At 42.6% G+C, this 21,907-nt stretch overlaps 1 protein-coding gene across 5 annotated transcripts in view; it reads left to right on the top strand.

Moving 5' to 3' along the window:
• Positions 1 to 21,907, top strand: part of GLI2 (GLI family zinc finger 2) — a 197,109-nt gene that overhangs the window by 20,114 nt on the left and 155,088 nt on the right. The window contains exon 1 of one of the 5 annotated variants that reach the window (XM_087733426.1): positions 435 to 518. The exons of the other annotated variants lie outside the window; for them this stretch is intronic. The gene's annotated coding sequence lies outside the window, so the exon portion shown is untranslated. Of the gene's footprint in view, positions 1 to 434; positions 519 to 21,907 lie in introns of those variants that run through there. 5 annotated transcript variants of the gene reach the window in all.

Here is a 21,907-nt window from a genome sequence, read left to right on the forward strand (position 1 = left end):
GGTCAGGTTTCTTTAAACTGCTGTTGCAAACTCCTCTGAACCCCATTAGTGAAGTACATCTTTGCAAAGCCACGGCCTGGAGCACACAGGGGGAAGTGTTTGGGGGTCATGAACAAGGGCTTATGGGAAAGAGCACCTCAGAATAAACTGCAGCAAGTTTTGGGGTCACCATAGCAGTCCAGGCCACTTTCTTTGGTGATAGAGGTCTTGGAGCATCCTTGCAAAATGTTGATGTGTGCCTGCAGCTTCACGTCCTTCCTCTACCCCCTTGCAGGTGTATCTGTACCACCCAGTTCCCAGGCTGGTATTTTAGAGCTAATCCTGCACAGCAGGGCTGGATTATGACCTGGAGCATTTGTAGTATTTCCACTTTGTTAGTCTGGGTTGATAATCTACAGCTGAAGGGCCAGAGAGATGGGTAGGAGCCATGAAGTCCCAGCAGGAGCTGCAGAAATTCAGCTCCCAGAGGCCCGGCTTGCAAGAGCCAACCCATGCAGTGTGGCAGAATATAAGGCACAGTAAGTATACTTTTATCAGTATAAGAAAGAAAAAAAAAGTTGCCCTCTCTCCTTATCTGCTGAGGGTAATGAAAAATCTTGAGCCAGCTTGTGCAGCGAAAGGATTAATTTGCTAACGGTGTTGGACCTGTGTGGATGCTTGATTAATAAAGCAGTAGTTTATCTCCTTACATTTCCCCATAGCAACTGCAAAAGAGTTTCAGATGTGTATGGTCTTTCCCGCTCTCCTTTTACCGTGAAACAGACGTTTCACAAAAGGACAGACCAGCACCAAAAACCACCTTCTGGCAGGAGATGAAGAGGAGCCCGAATAGAGGGAGTCAGCCTGAGTGCAAGGAACACACCTTTCTTCTTCTTCTACCATATGGGAAAACACATAAATGTGTGTGCATGAAAGCTGCACGATGGAATCAGATTATTTTGATCTGAAATGCACTATTCGTTTTCTTTAGCAGCATTTAAAGGCCGGAGAGATTTTAGCTAATTGTACTGAAGGGTTGCACAGTTTCTCTGCTGCCTTGTGTCTTCTCCTGCACTTTTACCCTGAATTTCTCCTATACTAGTGCCCTGCCTTGATCTCCTGTAATTCCTGCTCCTCGGCCCAGCACTGAGGGCTTCTGAGAGTAAATGTTTATAATGTTCATTTAGATTTTGGTGAAATCTCTTCCAACTTTCAAAGAAAGCTCTTTAGTTTGGTCTGCACAGATGTAAACTTTCAATAGGAGAAATTCCCTGGATTCAACTAATGGCTTCGGGAGTCCAAGTGCTGCTGATGTGCTATAGTTCAGTGTCTTTATAACTCCATGTAAAAACTGTGTGCTACCTCTGATTTTGAGTCTAGGCACTCCACAAGAGTGGATTTAGGCCTTCTATACTCACAGCATATACTAACAGTACCTATTTTTGTTTACATATAAATAAGATGTCTCTCCGCAAGATCTGTCGGAGGCCAAGCTTGGGGTTTAAAAAGGAATGAATAAGTAATGGAAGAGTTATTCTGTCATAAGGTGCATTGTGTCAACAGAAGTTTATTTTATTTACCTGTTAGAGTAGGAAGTGCTCTGACTTGTTACAGTTTGTTATTGCTTTCTGTTTTGTTGGGTGCTAACGTGGCTCTCAGTCACTTTTGTGTTCTGTCTTCCCGGGAAAAATTGTATCATCTTCTTTTTACAGTTATTTTCCTTGGCAAAAGTTAATACTTTATTTATTGTTAGCTGCCATAGGCTATAGATGAACTAGCTGATCATTGGAGGTACATAATTCACTCATTTACTTTGCACATTTATTAGAAAAATTGACCATTGGCCATAGGTGATGGAAGTTTTTCCCTTGTTACCTTCTCATTTCACAGAAAATCCAGATTAGTAGTGACTGAAGGTTGTGATAACTAAGGACTGTTTGCTCTGCCTATCAATACTTGCACAAGTACGTTCCACCCACACCTCTCAAAACAATTTAAAAAAAAAAGGCCTGAGCATTATTATGCCAGATGCACTGGTTAAGAAGCTGAATCACAGATGGACAGTTCGAGGTATCGGGACACCTGATAATAGTGTCTGGGAATGGGGACTTGTGGTTCCCTGTCCTTGGAATTGGACCGCTGCTTCACAGTGCTGTGTGCATGGAGTTTCTTTTGAGGTCAGATTTTTGGTGAGTTATGGTCCCCACCTGTGTCCCACCACATCCTGCAGAACTTAGAGGCACACGTCTCCTAAGGTCTCGGCCACTTGCCAGCATTGCAGGATACTGTATTCTAATGCAGAACAAATTTCCCAGGATTTATTGGGATGTCCAGAGAAATCAGCTGTCTTTGCAGTATGTCCACCCTGGATGAATGATTTCTTGTCACTCTTCTCTGACAAGACAGAAAACTGAATGGCCGTGACTCTGAGCTGTGTCCTTGGCATCTCTCGTGAGGGCCAGGAGGAGAGGGCAGCATTGCAGCTGGGCTCCGTCGGTCTGTGCCACATGGTGAAGTGCAGCTCCAGCACCTCTAAGTTAGCATCAGATAAGTGAGTGATAAGGCAGGTTTAGCAATGTCCTGGCAGCTTGCCAGGACTGGGCTGCCTAGTACTGGGCTGCATTGGACTGGACAGCCCCAGCCTGGAGGTGTCCAACACACTCCATTCACAGCACAGACATGTCTGCAAATGACTTCCAGAGCTGCCAGGCTGGGGACTTTCACCAGGGTAAAACTCCCTTGGAAATGTAGAAATGAAGGTGAAATAATTAGTAATCAACCACTGCTGGTCCCCTGAATCGGTCTTCCTTTGTTATGATTTACATCCATAAATCCTGATAGCTGTTGTAGGGGTGTGTGTGTATGTGAGTGGGGAGAGGAGGAGAGAACAGCCAGTATTGATCAAACTGGATCTTAACCTCTGGTTTGTGTTGAGCCAGAATGACTTAATCATATATATTTAACATGCACTGAAAAGCAACAAGGGACTTGGGTAGACCATGCATCTAAGTGCTGCTTGGGATGATTGAGAGCTGCTGAACCAGGCTTTAGGTTTTGGAGATGTGGCTCAAACACAGAATTGTGCCGGTGTCCCTAAACTTTCCTGGTTTTGAGTAATATTTTTATAGCTGAGGTTTTGCAAGTATGAAGCCTGAAGCCAGCTTAAGGAAACTTTATGATGTGAAAATTAAGTTTTCTCTAGTAAGCTGCAGTTTGTCAAAACAACAGCACACATTCCAGTTGGGCTACAATTTGGCAGGATGCAAAGATTTCATCTCTCTCTTTGAATATCCGAAGAAAATGGAAACCTGGCATCTTAGTGCTGCATGGATTTCTACACATCCCTTTCAACAGCTGGGATAAGCTACTCTGCTTTATCACACATTTCCCTTGTGTTATGAATCACCACCTTCTCTCCAGGCAGTTCACATGCAGGATTCTTCAGTCTTTGGAAGCTCGCGTGTTTGGCTAAGGGGAGCAAAAAAAAGGTTGTAAAGGGACTTGCCCAAGGATAAAATGAATCTCAAATTCTGTTGTCTGACAAGAAAGGAATTGTCATATAATTGGAGCTGGTGTTAACTGATATTTATGCTTTTGGGGGAAATATTTTGGGAAAATTCACTGTTTCTCAACAAAGCTCTTAAAATTGTCTCATGGAAAGGAAATTCCATAGGGTTTTTTTTTTTTTCCCTCTGGAACAAAAAAAAAAAAAAAGAACTGGTTTTAGCTGATTATTCCAAAATGAAAGAGAGCAGCTGTCTGCCCTGACTCCCACAGCATGGGGCTTAAAGCCCCCCTAAGCTTCATGTAGATCTTGGACTCATGGAGCTCACAAGCTTTCTGCTCCTGTCAGCATCCTGGGACAGGCGTCTGGGCTCCCAGCTGCAGCAGGCAGCTCATGAGGTGGGGCTGCCTGGGAATGGCAGAAGCTGGAGGCTTCAACTGTCTGCCCAGGCAGCTGGTGAAAAATTAGGCAGTTTTCTGACCCACGCCACCAGTGGTTAGCTTGAACTGATGCACAGCCGCAGATATTTACAGTGTAGACAACCTGACACTTTCCATTGAAAGTCTCTTATGACAGGAGGCTCCTGACCTCCATTATGTGCATGTTGGTGCATATACAATGTGTCGCATATAAGGTTGTAATGTGCTAATAAGGTTGTAAAGCCATTAAGATTTGGAGTCTTGCCGGAGCAGAGCTCAGTTGGGGAAGCTGCTCGGAAGGTCACCATTTGGATAGGAGCTAAATGGAGGTGCCCAGGCAGTTGTCAGCAGGTAGTCAATAAACCAGAAATGTTCGAGTTATTCCCTTTCTGCTTTGCGACCTCCGTATTTTAGAGCTTTCCCCTTTATGAAACTTGCCCCTGTGTGAATTTACTCACAGCTGCAAGAACGATTTAGTTCCACTCATTAGTGATGAAGCAAAGGTACATAATAAAAAAGAAAGGATAATACATCACCTAATGTATTTTGTTCCTGGGCTTGATGCATACAGGGCACTTTAAAGTATTAGTTGTTTCCAGATATAGTAGACGTACTGTTGTGTGTTTTGGAAAACATAACTGTCTAAGTAATAGGAGACCTCGGCCATACGCTCTACTATTAAATCTTTGCTGTGAAGTATGGAGAAACCGTTTTGCTCTGTGTGTGTGTGTGAATTACGAGCTGTGCAGATCAGCGAAGTGCAAATTAGCAGTCCTCTACTGTCCTGACATATCTTGACTCACAATAACAGAGTTCAGAAGTTCATTGCTTGGGGGAGGAAAAAAAAAAAAAAATTAAGAAAGTTTGCTCTGACTTACTTGTGCTTTTATGAAGACTGTCTGGAGCTGAATAACCCCTGGTGAACTTGTATCCTCCACCCCAGCTGCAGCCTTTCAGCTCCAACAAAGACCACTCACTAAATCCAGGAAATAGAGTGGCGCGTGGGTGAGCGACTGACTCCACATTCACACCCTGCCTGCTGTCCGGGGGGAAAGCCGCTCCTCCCCGGCCGTTGCACTCGGAGCCTGCAAGCAAAACCCTCTGCATGTGTGCGTGGAAAAAACAATTCTCCACCATCCACAGAAAACTGCACTTTCCATTGAGTTTTTCCAGCAGTGCAACGTTTTAGAAACCACAATAAAAACTCTGGGCTGCAGGATTTTTATTCTTTGCATACCTCACTGCACAAAAAGGGACGCCAAATGTTTTTCTGGAAGCAAGATTTCCAGCCATGAACAATGATTTAGGAGGGTGAGAATATCAGTTTTCAAGAATGTTTCATTTGGAAAACTTTGAGATTTACTTGAGACACCATTGATCTATTTCCTTTGCTTTGATTACTCCGCTGCCATATACATTTAGCCACTGGCTGTTGTTCTTTCACCCTCCAAAAATCCGTTTTGATGCCCTAAACATCATCATCTTTGTTATGCTAACGCAGGAGATGGAGCGGCACGCAGAGAGAGAGATAAAAGCAGTGTTGTTTTATGGATCCTACGCAGTGTACTTTGCAGGAACTTTTTAAATACTTTGCACAGTGCTCCTTTAGTGGGATAAATATTCTTTAAGACCGTTTACAAAACACAAACAAAAGAATATTAACAAAGATGAGTAAGCACAGATTTCCTCATTTCACAGGTGAAGAAACAAAGCTCTGTAGAACTTATTTGTTGGTTCAGGGTCTGGTCAGGGGTAAAAATGGTGAGGTTCAACCTGCAGGGCCATCACATCCATGTGTCATGGTGACCCTAGTTGAAGGGAGATGGTAGTTTAAAGGGACTATGGAAAGAGTTAGATATTTAGTCGTTTAGTCATTTAGCACACTTTGCTGCTTGTGCGATGTGACACGTTTAGGACATGGATTTCTATCACTGGGATGAAAAAAACAACCAGAACCTCAACTGCCCCTGCCAGAAGCTGTAATCTTTTGGATTAGGGAACTTTAACTTTTAAGCAAAAATTTAAATTTTGTGATGCTCAAAGCCCAGAAGTTTCCTTGGGAGCTTCCAGCACTACAGCCTGAAATGAAGCAAGTGGGCTGTTGGGCCAAGGAGAAGAAGGTCCCCAAAGGAGCATCTGTTGAGGAGGAGTGCCTTACTGGCTCCGTCAGTTCCCTGAATGCAGCTCTGTGTGAAAGTCACGCTATCCAGTTTGCAGTTTTTGTTAAAACCCGTGGTTAGTGGTTTATAAATAGTTACAATAAAGCTCATGAGGAGAGGTTAATGCAGAGTAGTTAGAGCGTTGCACATCTTCTGCTGACTGTGCTGTTCTCCAGCTGCTGCCTGGTTGCCTCTCCTGGGAGGCAGAGGACTTTCAGACTTGCTGCACTTGGGGATGCTCTTGGTCAACGGCAGTTTCTCAGGGGCTCTGTCAAGAGGGCACTCAGGGCCCACATGCCCTGTCTGGAAATCATCACGAGTCCCCCAGAGCAAATGCCAACCTTTGAGGGCTGAAAGATTGTCCCAGGTGCCTTGTGGAGGCACATGCATGTGCTTTCCTGGCCAATCCACTTGCACCAAGATTCCCCAGTCTCTACTGCTCGTGTGAGAGGATGTATTTACGATTTTTCCCCTGCAAGGTGTTGGTCAAAGGCAACATAAACTGATCCAGCTTTTACAGCCCTGTTTCTATCTTTACCATTCTGGCGTTCATGTGGTCATACAATATACACATTCAGATGCTGAAAACTGATCTTTTTTTTTTTTTTTTTTTTTTCCTTTCTTCCCAGAATCAGTTTTTTGGCTGGATCAGTTCTCTGAACTGATTGACACTGTAATTGCATTAGTGTGAGTGCCAGAGAATGTGAGGGAAGATGGGAACAGGAGGGACGATGGGATCACAGCATCCCAGGCGCAGTTTGGTGTAAGCTGCCTCCTTGGTTGCTGGGACAGACTGCATTTGTGATGGCCAGTGGGGCATAAATTTGAAGATAATGTGTGCCGGAGAGTACATAAAAAAAAATCCATTGATTGACCTCCCAGGCCACTGGAGGTAATACTGTATGTCAGCTCCTACACAGCCTAAATAATACTGTCTCTTAGGCTTTTTATTTTATTTTATTTTTTTAATCACTTGGCCTTGCCATGGGATGACTACGTCATCCGCATTTAGTCTTGCTTCTGCAGTGTGATACTGCTGCTTAGCAGTAACTGGGATTACGCTGCAGCTGGAGCTGAACTGCTCACTGAGCAGCTCCAGGAGGAGAGCTGGTCCCCAGGGGCTGGTCCGAGCAGATGTACACCAAGAGTTTTGCAGCCTGCAAATGTCAGACTGATATTTTTTCCTCTTCTGACTGGACATTTCTATGTCCCCTAGCTGTAGGTACAGCTGCCTTTTCTTCAGTTGCCTATGGCATCAGGACACAAACTACTTGGGTCTTAGGTGCTTACAGCTGGGTGATTTTTCTTTCTACCATTTGTACTAGGGTCCAGGGACACAAACTGACCGTCCTGGGCTAGCCTGCCTGCGAGCTGCTCCCTGCATGCTTTTAGCTGTGGTTCAGTCATGTCTCCCAATGGGCTTGCCAGTAAACTGGAATCATCTGTCTTGCAAATGGTCTCATCTTTAATTAGAAAATTTTTAATGTCTGCAAAGTCACATGTGGGTGCCAGAGTTTGCAGCTCTGTCATGTAAGTTCTACTGCCTTGCTGGTTTTAGGCGTAAAGTTTTAAAAAATAATCTCTCGAGCCTCAGGATAACAGTACCCATTGAACTCTGCTAGCAGATGTTCCATGGGTTAATTCTGGAATAAACCCCCCTCTTATTCATATTTTTCCCTAGCGAAACACTAAAAAAGGTTTTAAATTCATTTTCTCATCTTTATCCCCGATGGCCAGCTGTATGTGTAGACTCTATTTTTGTTTTCACTGTCTCTGTGAAAGTGCTAATGTTTTTTTTTTCTGGTTATGTTTTGTCCTGCAGTCCAGTATCCTGAGCCTGTTTGCTCTGTGTCAAGCATTAGCTTGTTTTTCTATTAATCACATGTTCTTCCTGGCTGTACCTTCTGCTATCTGGCTGCTGCCACCAAGTTTTGTATATATCCTGTGCTGGGTAACACCGAGAGAGGAGCATGTGACTCGAAACTGCAACCTCTTTCTGCCGATAGTGCTCTACGGGAACACTGTGACTGCAGCCAGTGCAGAAACCATGTAGGCTTCTTGGTGTACCCTCCAAATCTCTCTCTTCCATGTCCATCCTGTGTTATGGGAAGCTAAGTTGCTCCAGACTTAGAAGGAGCCAGGTTCAAGGGCAGGATCTTGAGCAAGTTCTTTACAAATAAAACCCTTGAACATTTTTCCAACATTGTAGGAACCAGAAAAGCATGACCATGATTGAGCTCATGGGTTGTAGAGGAGGCAAAGTCTTCCCACTGAGATTAATGGGAGCTGCCCTGAAAGAGACATAGCCCAAGGCTAGATGGACAACAGGTCTCCTGTTTCCTATGGCATTCCTATATGTCGTAGCATCAGGAAAGGATGCTGCTTCTTTCCAAAGACTAAAACCCCCAGCTCTGAGTACTTTGTGGACAAAGCTTGCTGAGTTGTACAGAGAAGACTGTTAATGAAATAAAACAGCTTCATGCAAAGCAACACTTGGCGCTTTGTCTGCAAAGGAATCGTTCTTTCATGAAAGACTTCGTGTTCCCCTGATTTAGTTATTTATTTTTCCATTGAATGAGCAAGATTGTTTAAAAAGGGTGGTGGGGAAGGTCACTGGGGAAAAGCCCCCTCCCCTACTCGCTCATCAATTCTTATAACATTAAAAAAATTAATTTAAATTGCTACTTTCCTCAAAATGAAGTGTAAAGCTTTCATAGTTCTGTTGTTTAATTTCCCAACTGGATATGAAATTAAGGAAATTGTAATTGTTTGACCTCTCGCATCAGGGAGTCTAGGTATTTTTTCTTCTGTTTCACAGGAGTACATCTATATGAGAATAATGGCTTCCCTAGAGGCTCCATTTCTTGTAAAATATGATCTAATGAATTAAAATATATCTCCTCTTGTTGGTGCTTTTGCACGCTGTAGCCTGCCTTGGGTTTGAGTTCAGGGTGGCTCCCATTGAATTGTCTGAAGGCTCTCAGCCCACTTCCTCTTGGTGAATTGTTCTTCCTGAAATTTGTCTATTGATTACATCCTCTGGGTTGGGTCGGTTGCCTTTCTTACACGGTTCAGTAATTTTTTCTCACTAAGCATTGCTAATGTGCCTTCCATAAACTCGCAGCTTATTGAGCTTTGATCCAGGAACTTTTCTAAATTCAGCAAAAACAACTAAAGAAGCAGGACTTTTTTTTTTTTTTCCCCTTTCTTTGTATCCTTTGTTACTGAAGAAGGCTGCAAATATTTAATACCATTTAAAGCCTGACAAAAAACCCTCTCTCTTGGTGATTTCTCCAAAACACCAGTTGATTATTGTTGGCAAGGACATCACACTGGAAAGGACTAGCTGTTCTGTGTGGTTTTGAGGCCAGAATACTGCTCTGGGATTGTCCCTGGTGGCTGGGTGGAGCTCGCTGGGTACCTGCCCGAGAGCCACAGGGTCCCCACACAGCAGATGGACCTCTCTTGGGGGGACAGTAGGTTGACAACCGAAGAACAAAGCTTCTCTCCACTAAAGAGTGAAAAAAAATACACTGCATATCGCTGAGGAAGCAGCAAACATTGGTCTTGAGATCTCTGTGCTCTGTATGTCTGATCAGATGCATATGAGGTTTTTCAGGGTATCCAGTATACTCTCTTTTAGAGACTAGGTAGACACATCAGAGTGTGTAGTAAGGATGCATTCATTTTGAGGGCTCTTGCAGAGAAATTTTTATCCTGAAGTCAGCACTTCAAGAGGTTTCCCACGTGGTAAGAATGGAGGCTGAGCTGACTTGCCACCAGAGTAAGGATATTTTGCTCTTAAAGAGAAAAGGTGAGCAAACATCAACCTTGCTGATATATTTAGCTCTCAGAGACTGTAAGGATGAGTTCAACTGGATCTACAATCTCTTGCTTAGCCCTTATTTCCCAAACAGGCCACACAAGTGGCCTTATGCACACCCGTAGCAGCTGGTAAAACAGCTCCTCTTGCGCAACGGGACGAAGTTGGCAGGGAAGGACTGTCGGGATGGTTCTGCCAGGAGTTCGTAGCAGAGAGGTGACTTTGTCAAGGCCACAGAAGAGTTGCATCCAGACCCAATCAGAAGTCAGGACCTGCTCTGTCGCATTTTAGGTATTAGAAGCTCTGGCTTACGTAGCATGTGTAGCTGGGTTTTTAATATGTAAAAATCCTCGTATTTGTTTCCCTTTCTCCAATCCCCGTTGCTTTAAAAGGAGAACAACTTTCCAGCATGCCCCAAATAAGAAAGTGGCAGAAAGCAGAGGGTTTACCATGCTTCGAGGCAACCCCCTTGATCCCAGGCCGGCAGAGGAGACTCTGCAGAGGTTGGCGCCCGTGGGAGCAGGGGGAAGGCAGGGACCGCGTCGCACTGCCAGACTGCATCAGTGTGCGAGCCGCGAGCGGCGGGAGTGAAAGCTCTGCCTGTGGCCAGCAGGCAGCTGCGAGGCAGGCAGCGGCGGCCAGCTCGCTGACAGCACGGCTCTGGCACCGCGAAGAATCGAGCCCTTTGTATTTAACCATCCAGACCTAATATACTGACATGGTCGTCATCAGATACAGTTGACACATGTTTAAATGGTGTATCTCGCTGCTTTGAACAAGTGGGAATGTGTTCTTGGACTGCTTTGCTCTCTGCATTTCTACGGAGTTTCCCACTGTCCATTTTCCATAGTTACTTACAGCAATTAACTGGAATCCAGGGCTGCAGCGGCTGCAGGCATAGTCTCTCAAACCACACCTGTGGCTTTTTTGTGTCACATATAATTCATTACTGAGTGACGCTTCCTGCCTTGTCATCTTTAGTCCTAGATGGATGAATGGTGTAGCTAAATCAGCTTAGCGCTGAACTAAAGCGGTGGTTCATGTTTTGCTGTGGCTCTTGTACAAGTTGTGCAGAAACTTACTTGTGTTGGTGTGGCTGGGTGTTCACTGGAGGCTCCAGCTCTTTTGATATCGGATCCACTCACAGCTTGCACGTCCTGCCTCAGCTTTATTTTCCCTTCCAGAGGCATAGATACTGCATGAATCACTGTGTCTTTGCAGAGGCTCCAATAGGCAAAGGTATTTGTGCTGAAACCTCACCAGGCTGTAATTAATCTGTAGACGAAAGGAAATGGTTTTGTGACAGCTAAATGAAGACCAAATAATGCAATGTGATAAAAGGTATGCTCGGCAGTCTGATTCGGGATCTGAAGTTTATATGCATTTAGCTTTACAGTGAGCTGAAAAACATTTGAAACAAGAATTGCCTCAAGTCCCAGTTAGTAGCAGATAAAAGCACACAGAGAAAAACCTGCATGTAATGAGATATATAGATATATATATATAAAAAAAATATGTAGAAAACTGAACAGAGATTTAAAAAATTGCACCCTGTTATTCAGCGTATTTGAAAACATTCAGGAAACTTACATATAAATTGTATACGAGTGCTGTACACAGAGAGGCACGTGCTTCATGCGTTAGATCTGTGAGATCAGGGTACGTTCCAGTGAACAGGCTGTCTCTTCTTTGGGCTTTAGTTATGCTGAGATAGAAAACATCTGATAACCTTTAATAAAAATATTGCAGACTTTTGTAAATTAGGCAGGTTTTTTTTTTTTTTTTTTTTTTTCCAGATTTGGATTGTTTTGCAGAAGGAAAGAAGTTGCTGATCATCTTGTTTGAAAGTTAAATATTTCTCCAGTGAAATGTTTTGGGTTTTATTTTGTTTTGTTTTTAAAGAAGGAAGTAATATTTTTGAATTCATGTTTCAGCTTGTTCATCATCAGTTGCACCTTTGATGGAGGTTCTCTCACATTACTTCATGGGTAGCTGAGACTGTTTTTAGCAAAAAGACACAGTGGTAAACCTGGCAGCTTCCCTGTAGTTTAGTGACAGTGACCTTTGGAATAGGCACTCTGAAACTGGTTGATGCTGAACATTTTAAGCAGCAGCAGCAGTGGGTCCTTAGCTAACTGGATGATCTTCCAGACCATTGAGATTTCTCAACTCCACTTGTGTAGAATCACAGAATCCTAGAGATTTCAGGGGGCAGAGACCTGTGGGGGGCTCTAGTCCAGCATCCAGCCCCAGTGGGGACTGCCATCAACACCAGGTCAAATTGGCCGTGGCTTGTCTAGCGGAGTCTTGAAAACCTCTAAGGATGGAGATGCCACAGCCTCTCAGGGTGGCTTGCTCTAGCACTGCATGGCCCTCCTAGAGAAGAAGCTTTTCTGAATGTCCAGCCTGAACTTCCCATGTTGTGTTATACCATCTGCCACTACCAGGAAGGGTTTGGCTCCATCAGAGTTATAACTGCAGACTCTTATGCTAGATCATGTGTGCGTGCTTATTTTCACTTTTAATCTAAGCCTTTGACAATAAAACAGCAGTTAAATTGTCTCTATTTAAGTTAAAACCAGATCAGGTTTATAAAATTCTTATGAAATCTTAATTTCACTGTGGCTATATCATACTTATACCTTAGCAGCATTATAAGACTGTGACAGTACTGTTATTGTGATTATTACTGTTATCATCATCACCACTAACTCTATAATACTTAATATGAACATACCATTTCAGGTTGCTATCCCTATTTTTGACAGCAGAAAGCAACATTTTTTTATGACTGGGCAGAGTTGCATACTGGTAGGAGAATGAGTTGGATTCTGTTATGACTTTAGCATCATCAACAAAACGATCAAGTACTGTAAATTTACATTATAATTATGATGTCAGTCAGAAACAATATAACTTGATTTTCAGGTTGACAGAGAATGCGTCCTGGGAATTTGGAGGGAATATATTTGTCTCATTTGGAAGCTGAATAAGTCCTAACAGAAGTATTTCAAGAATATATATGTAGTTCAATGATATTATATTCAGCAAGTATTTTCTAATTAGCCCAAGTTTTAAGGCCAGAACATTTCATTTTTGGTTCCTGTTTTATTTACTTGTCATAAATTAACTCAGGATTCTGCACCTTTTTTTCCCCCCCAATATAATTTGCACCCTACACACCTACAGCCAACTCTTTTTTTTTTTTCCCTTTTTGTCTGAGATGTGAATTATTCATTCAAGTAAGCAAGTTGTAGATAACTTGAATCTTGAGAAATGAATGATGGAGGAAAAGCTCTGTTTTCAATACTTTGGTTAAGACATAAGTCAGTATTTTCAAAAGAGCGTAGTGAATTGACTGCCGGACTTCTTAGGGACACTCTGGAACACCTCCTGTGTGCAGAGATGGGCTGGGCACCTAACTCCTCCTGGCTGTATAATTTCTTTAAAACATCTTGTCATGGACATCCAAAATCCTCCACATGTGAATGATGGCAATACCTGAGTCATGCTTTGCCTCTGTTATAGAAGATATCCAAAGCCATATAGGACCCCAGCTGATTCTCAAAGTCACCTGGAGGGGGTTATTCCTCTTCAAAACAAATCTTTGTACCTCTAGTGACTTAAAGCTTCAGAAGGACTTTGTCTTCACGATCTTTCTGGTTCTTCCTTAAGGAAGGCCCCTCTGGGTTCTGCTTAGGGTTTTAGGGGTTCTCCAGGATGACTTCAAGGAGGCACTGAAAGTGAAGGGTACAGTAACGTGGAGAACGATGCTGGCTGTCATACCACACTGGGTATGTGGGCACATAGCTCTTCCAAGAGCAGCTGGTTTTACTTCTGTTTGTGCTGGTGTCTGATACCAGTCAGCTGCTTTGTGAACAAAGAACCCCCACTGGAGCCGAGCACCCTGACTGCGCAGCAGCATGGTTCTGTGAATTTACTTTCTTACCTTCCTGCCTCTCTCCTCCCCTTCCCGCCCCAGTTTCTACTACGCTTTCTCTTGTAGATGGCAATATAGGATCAGGCTCCTTCTCATTTCCGTCACTTTTCCCTGCTGTGACTGAATCTGTTGCAATTAAATTTTAATTGAGATGCACGCTGCTTAAATAGACACAAGACAGCTACAGCTATTGCTAATTAATTTTCTTCTAAAATGACAACATTTAATAATTATATTCCATGTCACTTACATTATTTATACAAGTTTAACTCTGGGAATTTTTTTAAAGACACGTCAGCTGTGAAAGTGCTTTATGGTGTTAATCTCCTGTAAGGTAATTGTGATTAACTTGAGAAGTGAAAGTATGTTTATGGTACATTTAGTAAAATAGCATGTAGCTCTGCAAGCTGCAAGAAAGATTGAGATGTTTCTGTGAAAAGGTAATAGTGTTTCTGGTTACAGCATTCAAATCCAGAGAAGCCCTAATGATAATAATTTGTGCTTCTGTATCATTTTTCATCTGAGGATCTCTAAGTACTTTCTGCCTACAAATGAACAAGCTCACGCCTTATGACAGAGATTCCTCTCCAGTTTCTCACTTCACCTTGCATAGTGCAAAGAGATCAGCTGCTGCCCCAGCTTGCAAAATTCTTTGCCCTCTGCTACCTTGCTCTAATACCAGGCAAAGAAAATGACCTTTTTTTATTTTAGTCTGAAGAATCCATCACTGGTTGCTGTCAGACAGGGTGCTGGATGAGCGGGACCATTTATCTGTTGCAGTGTGACAGTCCTTAGCAGCGCTGTGACAATTTGGGGAGTCCGTGTGAGAATACGTAATTGCTGCATCATAGCGTGACTTGGCATTTGTGGAGAAGCTCATCGTCAACTGCTGAACTGCAAATGTCCACCAAACAGGTAGAAACTTCTCGGGACAGCTGTGAGGAGAATTTTTCCAGCCTCTGCTGTGGGGGTGCACAACGGTGATGCTCCCTCTGCAGAACAAAGGAGATGGCTATGGAAGGTGAGATGTATCAGCCCTGGGGATTTACTGGCAGATCAGGAAGCTTTGGGAAGGACTGGGGAATCAGAGGGCATTTTTATTCTCAGTGAGGGTTCTGTTTAAGGTGAAAGTTAAAGCTGGAAGCTACAGCAGAGGGATTTTGTGGGTCAGAGAAATAAATGTGGGAGGGCGGGACAGGTAAAGACTTTTTGATCCCTCAGAGGACCCAAGACCAATAAAAGTCAAAACTGGATGACAAAAGTGAGTGCAAGTACCTGGTTGTGCATATTTCATCTGCTAGCATAAAGTAACTCTTTAGAAACCTCTGCACCTTTCTGGTTGTCACTATCATGTATCAGTGCAAAGTTAAGCTGCTCTGGGAACAGAGCTCTGTAAAAGTGTGTGTTGGCATTTATTAAGGACATTGGGGATTAGTACTGATATGGCAGAGCAGAATTAGTTGGATGGTGCAACCCCCTTCCAGGAAGGCACAACAGAGAAGTTTTCCAAGGATGGCATGAAAAGCAATTGTGCTGTATGCTGCTGTGATCAGAGGAGGTTAAGATGTTGTGGATCTCGAGGGCTGATCAACAGGGCAATCGGAGTGTCTCAGCCAAAGGAAATTTGATTAAATGTGTTAAATGGGTGTATAGTGAAACTCTTTTGTTGGATATATGGGACTACCATATACTGTTCACCTTACATAAATTTTGGTGTCTTCTTGAAGCTAGTCATTTTGGTTCCTTTTATAGTGAATACGTAGCAAAAAAGTACCTCCAGAACCATTTCACTCTGTGTTAAGATGGATTTGAATGAAAGGCTGTCTGACTGGTCATCTGTCTATCCTCATGTACTGTCAAGGAAGAACTGCGTTAAAAAAACCCTTTTCATTGTTACTTCACTTTACTTTCTTCTTGACTTTGACAATAGCAAACCAGACCGGGCAATAATTAGTTCTATTTTGGCGTCTATTTGATTTCTTGTGCACTGTTGCACAGTGGCAGGGTTAGGTACTTCAGGAAACTGCATCTTGGTTTTTTTAGAAGTAATAGAAACTTTTTGTGCCTTTATTTTGTCACTTCTCTTGGTAGGTTGTAGCTTTATTCTACTCTCCTCCTAAGCAGGTACTGCAGTTAACTATATACAGATTTTTGTGCTTATTGGTAATACAGTCACAATTCTTGCCAAAGACACGGTGTCTTGGTAGCACAATGGGGTGGGACAATGATGCCTGCAGCCCCCTTTCTCCCCAGTGGGCCTGTCCTGGGAGGTGAGGGCGGCTCCATTGCACCTGACGAGACAGGAGTCATTTATTCCTCTAACAAATAGACCTCTTCCTCTGTGTGTTTTCCCTGAAGTTATTTACACATGATGTTGTTTGCTTTGAGGTCTCGCACACACTGTAATTTGCATATGGTGCTAGAGTTACTGACGGTTTGTTCCTTTGATTGCTGAATCTCACAGTCCTGATATATACCTTTAGCTGCCAGTGCAGTTGTGTAGCTGTAGGGGCTGTAACCCAAAAGGCCACAGGTCTGGTACAAGCTGAAAGAATTTTCTCCAAGAAGCAGGGTATGAGTGGCCGTGTCCAGGTCCCAACCAAAGGACAGGGCAGGAGCCACGTGGCTTTGGGTCTGTTTTATATCATTGTGCTGGCCTGCCAAAGGAAGGCTTAAACTTTAATGAATGTTCACAGCTACCAGTCCTCTGCTCTAAAAATCTCAGTGGGGTGCAGTGATGAAAAGCCAACCCTGTGCGTGCTTCAGGTCCATTCCTCTGAAGGCAAATTCCTGGATGTATTCACATAAACAAAGACTGATCTTCAGTTACAAGAGTACTAAGGGAAGACATGTAATGTATTCTTAGTACACGATTAATGATTTGGAGATGGCCAACAATTTTTGTTCTCCAAAGGTACATTTTCTCTAACTGTTTTCCTAATAAACATTGTATAAGTTAGCAATAAATCTGTGAAAATCTGAGTTTGCAGTGGAAATACTGGCTCGAAAATACAAAGTGTGTTGAGCCGTCTCCCTTGTAATGCATGAAAGGCTGGGGAAAAACCCAAGGGGACAAAGTGGTACCAGATATTGGGTAGCTGTGGGCATGGTTTAAAGACAAGAAATTGTGTGGACATCTGTAGTTGGTGACATGTCTCCTGTCCCTGTGCCTTCAATTCTATGAAACTTTGGGCTCAAATGGGTGACTGCAGAGATGGGAGATGAGATAACATATGCTTAATTTCTTCAGTAGAGAAAAGCATAACTTGCTTTTCAGTCAAGTGCTAGGTTATGACAGCAATTAGGATGAATACTTGAAGAGGTGTTTCAGTATTTCTAGTGTATAATTTTGAATGTCGAGGTGCCCTGACACTGTGTGATGCAGAGAGCATGTGGATATAAGAAATATGCTCTTTTTTTTGGTGAGGGACAAGTGAGTTATGATAAGTGAGTTATGTAAATTGTTATTCTCTCACTTGAGAAAAATACAGTGCAAAGACAGTTAACTGAAGATCTCTAGTATTTCTCCTAAAATCAGAACAATGAATCCTGACAGATACATTCACTGGTTCCTGATTTTCCAGGGGGATCTGATTCTCATCTTGGAGACCCATAATAGAACAGAAGACACTCCAAGTCCATAGGTGAAAACTAGTTATGAATGAGATAGGGCGTGGACAGATATCTCTGATCTGTATGACCAAACTGACTCAAAGAACACATATTTAGGCCTTGATTAGAGAAAGTGCATATGCATTTACTGAAGTCTCCCTGAAGCCAATGAGATTGAAAGCATAGTGTGGTAGGCTTTGAAGGGCTTTGAAAGGGGAGACAATGGTTGAGGCAAAACAAAAGAGCATGCCATCAAAGGATGTAAAGCAAAGTGACAGGAACAAAGTGACAAGCTAGGAAAATGCTCTTTGCTCCCACATTCTGAATGGCTGTGAAATCAGCTTTGTACTCATTAGAGCCAATGTAAAGGAACTTGCTATAAATGAAATTGAATGGCTTAAAGACGGGTGTTTTGAGTTCAGATGTGTAGGTGAGTGGCAGGAAGCTCAAGGAAGCGCCAAACTCTTCAAGACATTGTGCAGAAGGAAGAAGCAGGAGTCAGAGGTGGCCTAGAGGCAAAATCTTACAGTGAGGTTGGAGGAACCTGAGGACCACCCCCGGTTTCAGACTTGAGTAACAAACAAGATGCTTTCTACCTCTACAGCATTTGACATCCTTTGCCAGCTTCTAACCACGGCCAGACTGCTGTGAGAAGATATTTGAGAGGCAGGCTGAGGTTTCTATGTGGTTGGAGGGAATCAGGTCTAAACTAGGTTGATCTGCAGGTAAAATATAGGAAAGATTTCGTAGAGAGAAATCCGAGAGGCAACTGAGTACAGAGGATTGGATACAGCTTAACTGTGAACAAGGAAGAAGATGGAATGAGAGTTACAGGCACAAGTGGGGTTTTGTTTTTAGAGAGCGGCAGACCAGATCAGACCAGGTTTGTGAGGAAAAAGAGCAGGAAAAAAGAGAGAAAGGGCAATGTGGTTTAGAAGATGGTTGGGGAGGAGTGAGGTGATGAGAGGAGAAGAGCAGATGAAACTTTAGGAGCAGGGAGGGAGTTGTAGATGGCAGGTAAAATACTTCCCTTGTTTTGACTGTTTTCTCTAGGAAGAACTCAACCAGCTTGTGTGCAGAAAAAAGATACAGAGATAGGACATAATTATCATATGCATTAATATGCAACAGAAATAATGTACAATAACTACAAGGTAAATAAGTAATAACTATTACCAGCAGTACTAAAAAGCCCTCTGTGTGTGTGTATACACATGCTCCTATAAAAGGGTTCTGTCCTGAAGAATTTATATTAATCTTTTGTCTTAAATTAGTATCAAGGAACAAAGGCAAACAAGGAGGGAGTACTTACAGAGCCTTCTCAGGCTAGCCTTAATGATTTGAGTCTTATGTAACAAAATAGTAAAAAACATCTTTTTTTGGTGTGTTGTGTAGTGGCCACAGTGGTCACTGTGCCCCAAAGTCTGGTGTAGCCTCTGAATGGCCATGGGAACCCAACAAGAGTGAATGCAGTTTCCAGTGCTCAGCACCTGGCCTGATTACCACCAAACACAGTTATTTTGCTTGACTTGCTTTGATTGCCCAATTGCATGCACAAAAAGTGGTTCCTAAACCAGTCCTCTGAGCCATAGCAACCTGCCGACATTTGCTAAAAGTTTACTGCTCGCCTGGGTTTTGCTCCAGTTTTTGTGGACATGAGATGTGCTGGCATGTCAGCCTGGCTTGTCTTGTATGTGAAACAGATAATGCAGGGCAGTGGCGGATCAGACCTCCCCACACTTCCAGCCTTCCGTAGGCTGTGGAGACACCACTGCTGGGGCTGAGAAGGGAGGTTTTTCCCTTAGCTTTTATAACAAGGGAATGAAATAAATTATAATGCTATTTCTTTCCTTTTTGATGTTGGCAGGTACTTGCCAGACCAAGAAACCAAGTCAGTTCTTGTAGGCTACCAAGCAAAAATTGCATGATATTCTGTTGGTGAACGGTTTTATATCTGTCTCAGTCATCAAAATACTTGTAGCATGGTAGACATAACTGCATAGTAAAGGAATGTGTACTCGGCAACATTTCTATTGGCAGGACATAAACACCTTAGAGTTTATCAGTGTTCTAGGAGATGTTTATGACTTGAGTCTTACTAAGTCCTTATCACAAAAGAAAAAAAATAGAGAAGTTGAAAGGTAGAAGTTAGTTTCGCTTATCAGCAGAAACAGGCATGGTAAGATTCAATCATTATAAATGCAGATATTTTGATCTGTGAAGGTACGGCAAATCAACCACTTATGACACACTGATACATAGGTGCATAAGATCACAGAGGATCAAGGTGCTGATCTAGTCTGATTTTATAACACCATCAGAGGACTTTCCTGTACTTAAACCCATCCACGTATAGTGACAAGTCTTAGACTACAGCAGATCTTCTGGAAAAATATCTGAACAAAATGTCTGCTCTGCAGTGCTAGAGAGTCTATCACCAGCCTGAATCCAGTGCTCTTCTCTGTTGAAACTGGGAGCCTTGTTTCTAATCTGAATTTCTCTAGTTTAACTTACATCTCTTAGACTTTGCAATTGGTATTAGGTAACTGCAATTGGTTTAGCAATAGGTTCTTGTAATGTCCCTTACCTCTGGGTCAAAGAGCATCTGTTATCAAATTTTTGCTGATTATACATGTATTAATATTACTGATTGAGTCACCCTGCAAGTGCCTCTCTTTTAAGCTCTCTTTCATTTTTCTCATGGATAGCACTGGAGCATTTGCAATTTTCATCTTTCTGCTTGAATTGTGGACACCAGAGCTGGGCGTAATGTTCCAATAACAGTCAATTCAGGGTTAGACAGAGAGACATTATAACCTCCCAAATTCTGCATAGACAAACACATTTTTCTTTAGCTGTTTGCATACTGGCAACCTCCACAGAGCTTGTCAGCCACTGTTTGCCCACCATAAACTTCAAGTCGTCTTCAGTCAGTCTTTCTCAAAACACAGTCTTCATTTTAATCAATTGTTTTCCAGATGTGTGGCCTTGTATGTGGTCGCTTTAAAATATATAATCTTTGCATCTAACCCGTCTAAGGATAGAGAGTAAGTCACTGGTACAAAGAAATCATCTTTATTTACCGTGTCTGCAGTCATTTGTCACTGACAAACTTCATGACTCTGTATTTGTTTCCAGTCACTGATATGCAAAATGATTGTAGCTCTCCAATCATATGAATGTTTCTACCAGATTCAGTAATACCGGTCAGGACTAATTTGTGTATTAAATGAGCTATTCCAATTCTTGTTTATTACTCGGGTTCACAGAGTTAGAGTCTACACAATTAAGGAATCTCTTCTCTTTGAGTCCCTTGGTACCTTGATTAATTTTAATCTTGACATCTTGATTTCTGGCTAAATGAGTGCTCATTTTCACCCTTGTCTTTTGTCATTAGCTTAATACCCTCCTGAATACTTTAGCCTGTCTCCTGAAAGACTTATTCCCTTCCACTGAAATGACAGCCAGCCACATTGTACAGTCTCTTTTCTCTGTAGAAGATGGACCTGCACTGCTGAAAACTGAGGGGCTCTACCTTTCACTACTTAATTAACCGTTAATTTTTGGAATCCTGTATAGCCCTGTAACTTGAGTCGCAGCTTGCAGAAATGAGCGCTGTTCAGAATATTAATTTCATTCTCCCTCATATAAGGTTCCCTGCATGGATTCTTGGTTGTTCTTGAATCTGTCTTCACCGGTATGCTTGTGTCCTTGCAGACTAGGCTACTTTGCAGTTCATGGGTGCGTCCCATATAACTCTGTCCTCTCCTACTACATCTACTGTCAGATATTTCAACAGTTTTGGGGTTTGCAAATACTCTGTTACTTGTGAGCATGAGGCCAGACTCGATGACCTCCATAGGTCCCTCCAACCCCAAACAGTCTATGATCCTGTCAGAAACTCTTCTCCCATTCCCATCTGGATGAGTTTTTCTCCATTCTCCAGTTTATGAACTGCCAACTATTTTATGTGGTCTGCATCCTGCCTTCAGCTGGCAACTGTAGTCTTATAAAGACAATATGTGTTTCTACCCAGTGTGGAATAGCAGCTTGTGTGGTGTATGTGTTCAGCAGAGGAAAATGAGCCAATTGAAGTGTTGCTTTTTTGTTTTTAATTACATTCTTGTTTCCTTCCCAGGCTTCTCTCTTCTACATACTTACACGTGTGCCTCCAGAGGGAGGATTCAATAGGCTGATGAAGTGAACTGGAATGTTTAAAAATAAACCAAAGTTTTGTAATGAAACATGTTCTGAAAGAACCCAGTTGCTATAGGGATTTTTGCAAGGATGCAGTCCTTCATCTTTCATTGCTCAAAATAAAGGTTTTCCTTCCTTGAGCCAAATGAGGGTTTTCTTATCCAAGCTTTGGAGCCTGTTCAATGTCATCTGGATGGACTAGTCACTACAAGACAATATTACTCATCCCACCCCTACATAAAGCAAACCCATTAAACTTCACTGCATGTGGTT

Source organism: Nipponia nippon, unplaced genomic scaffold (genome assembly GCF_047370975.1).
Source record: "Nipponia nippon isolate SJK-2023a ecotype South Korea unplaced genomic scaffold, ASM4737097v1 scaffold_5, whole genome shotgun sequence".
NCBI classification, from domain to species: domain Eukaryota; kingdom Metazoa; phylum Chordata; class Aves; order Pelecaniformes; family Threskiornithidae; genus Nipponia; species Nipponia nippon.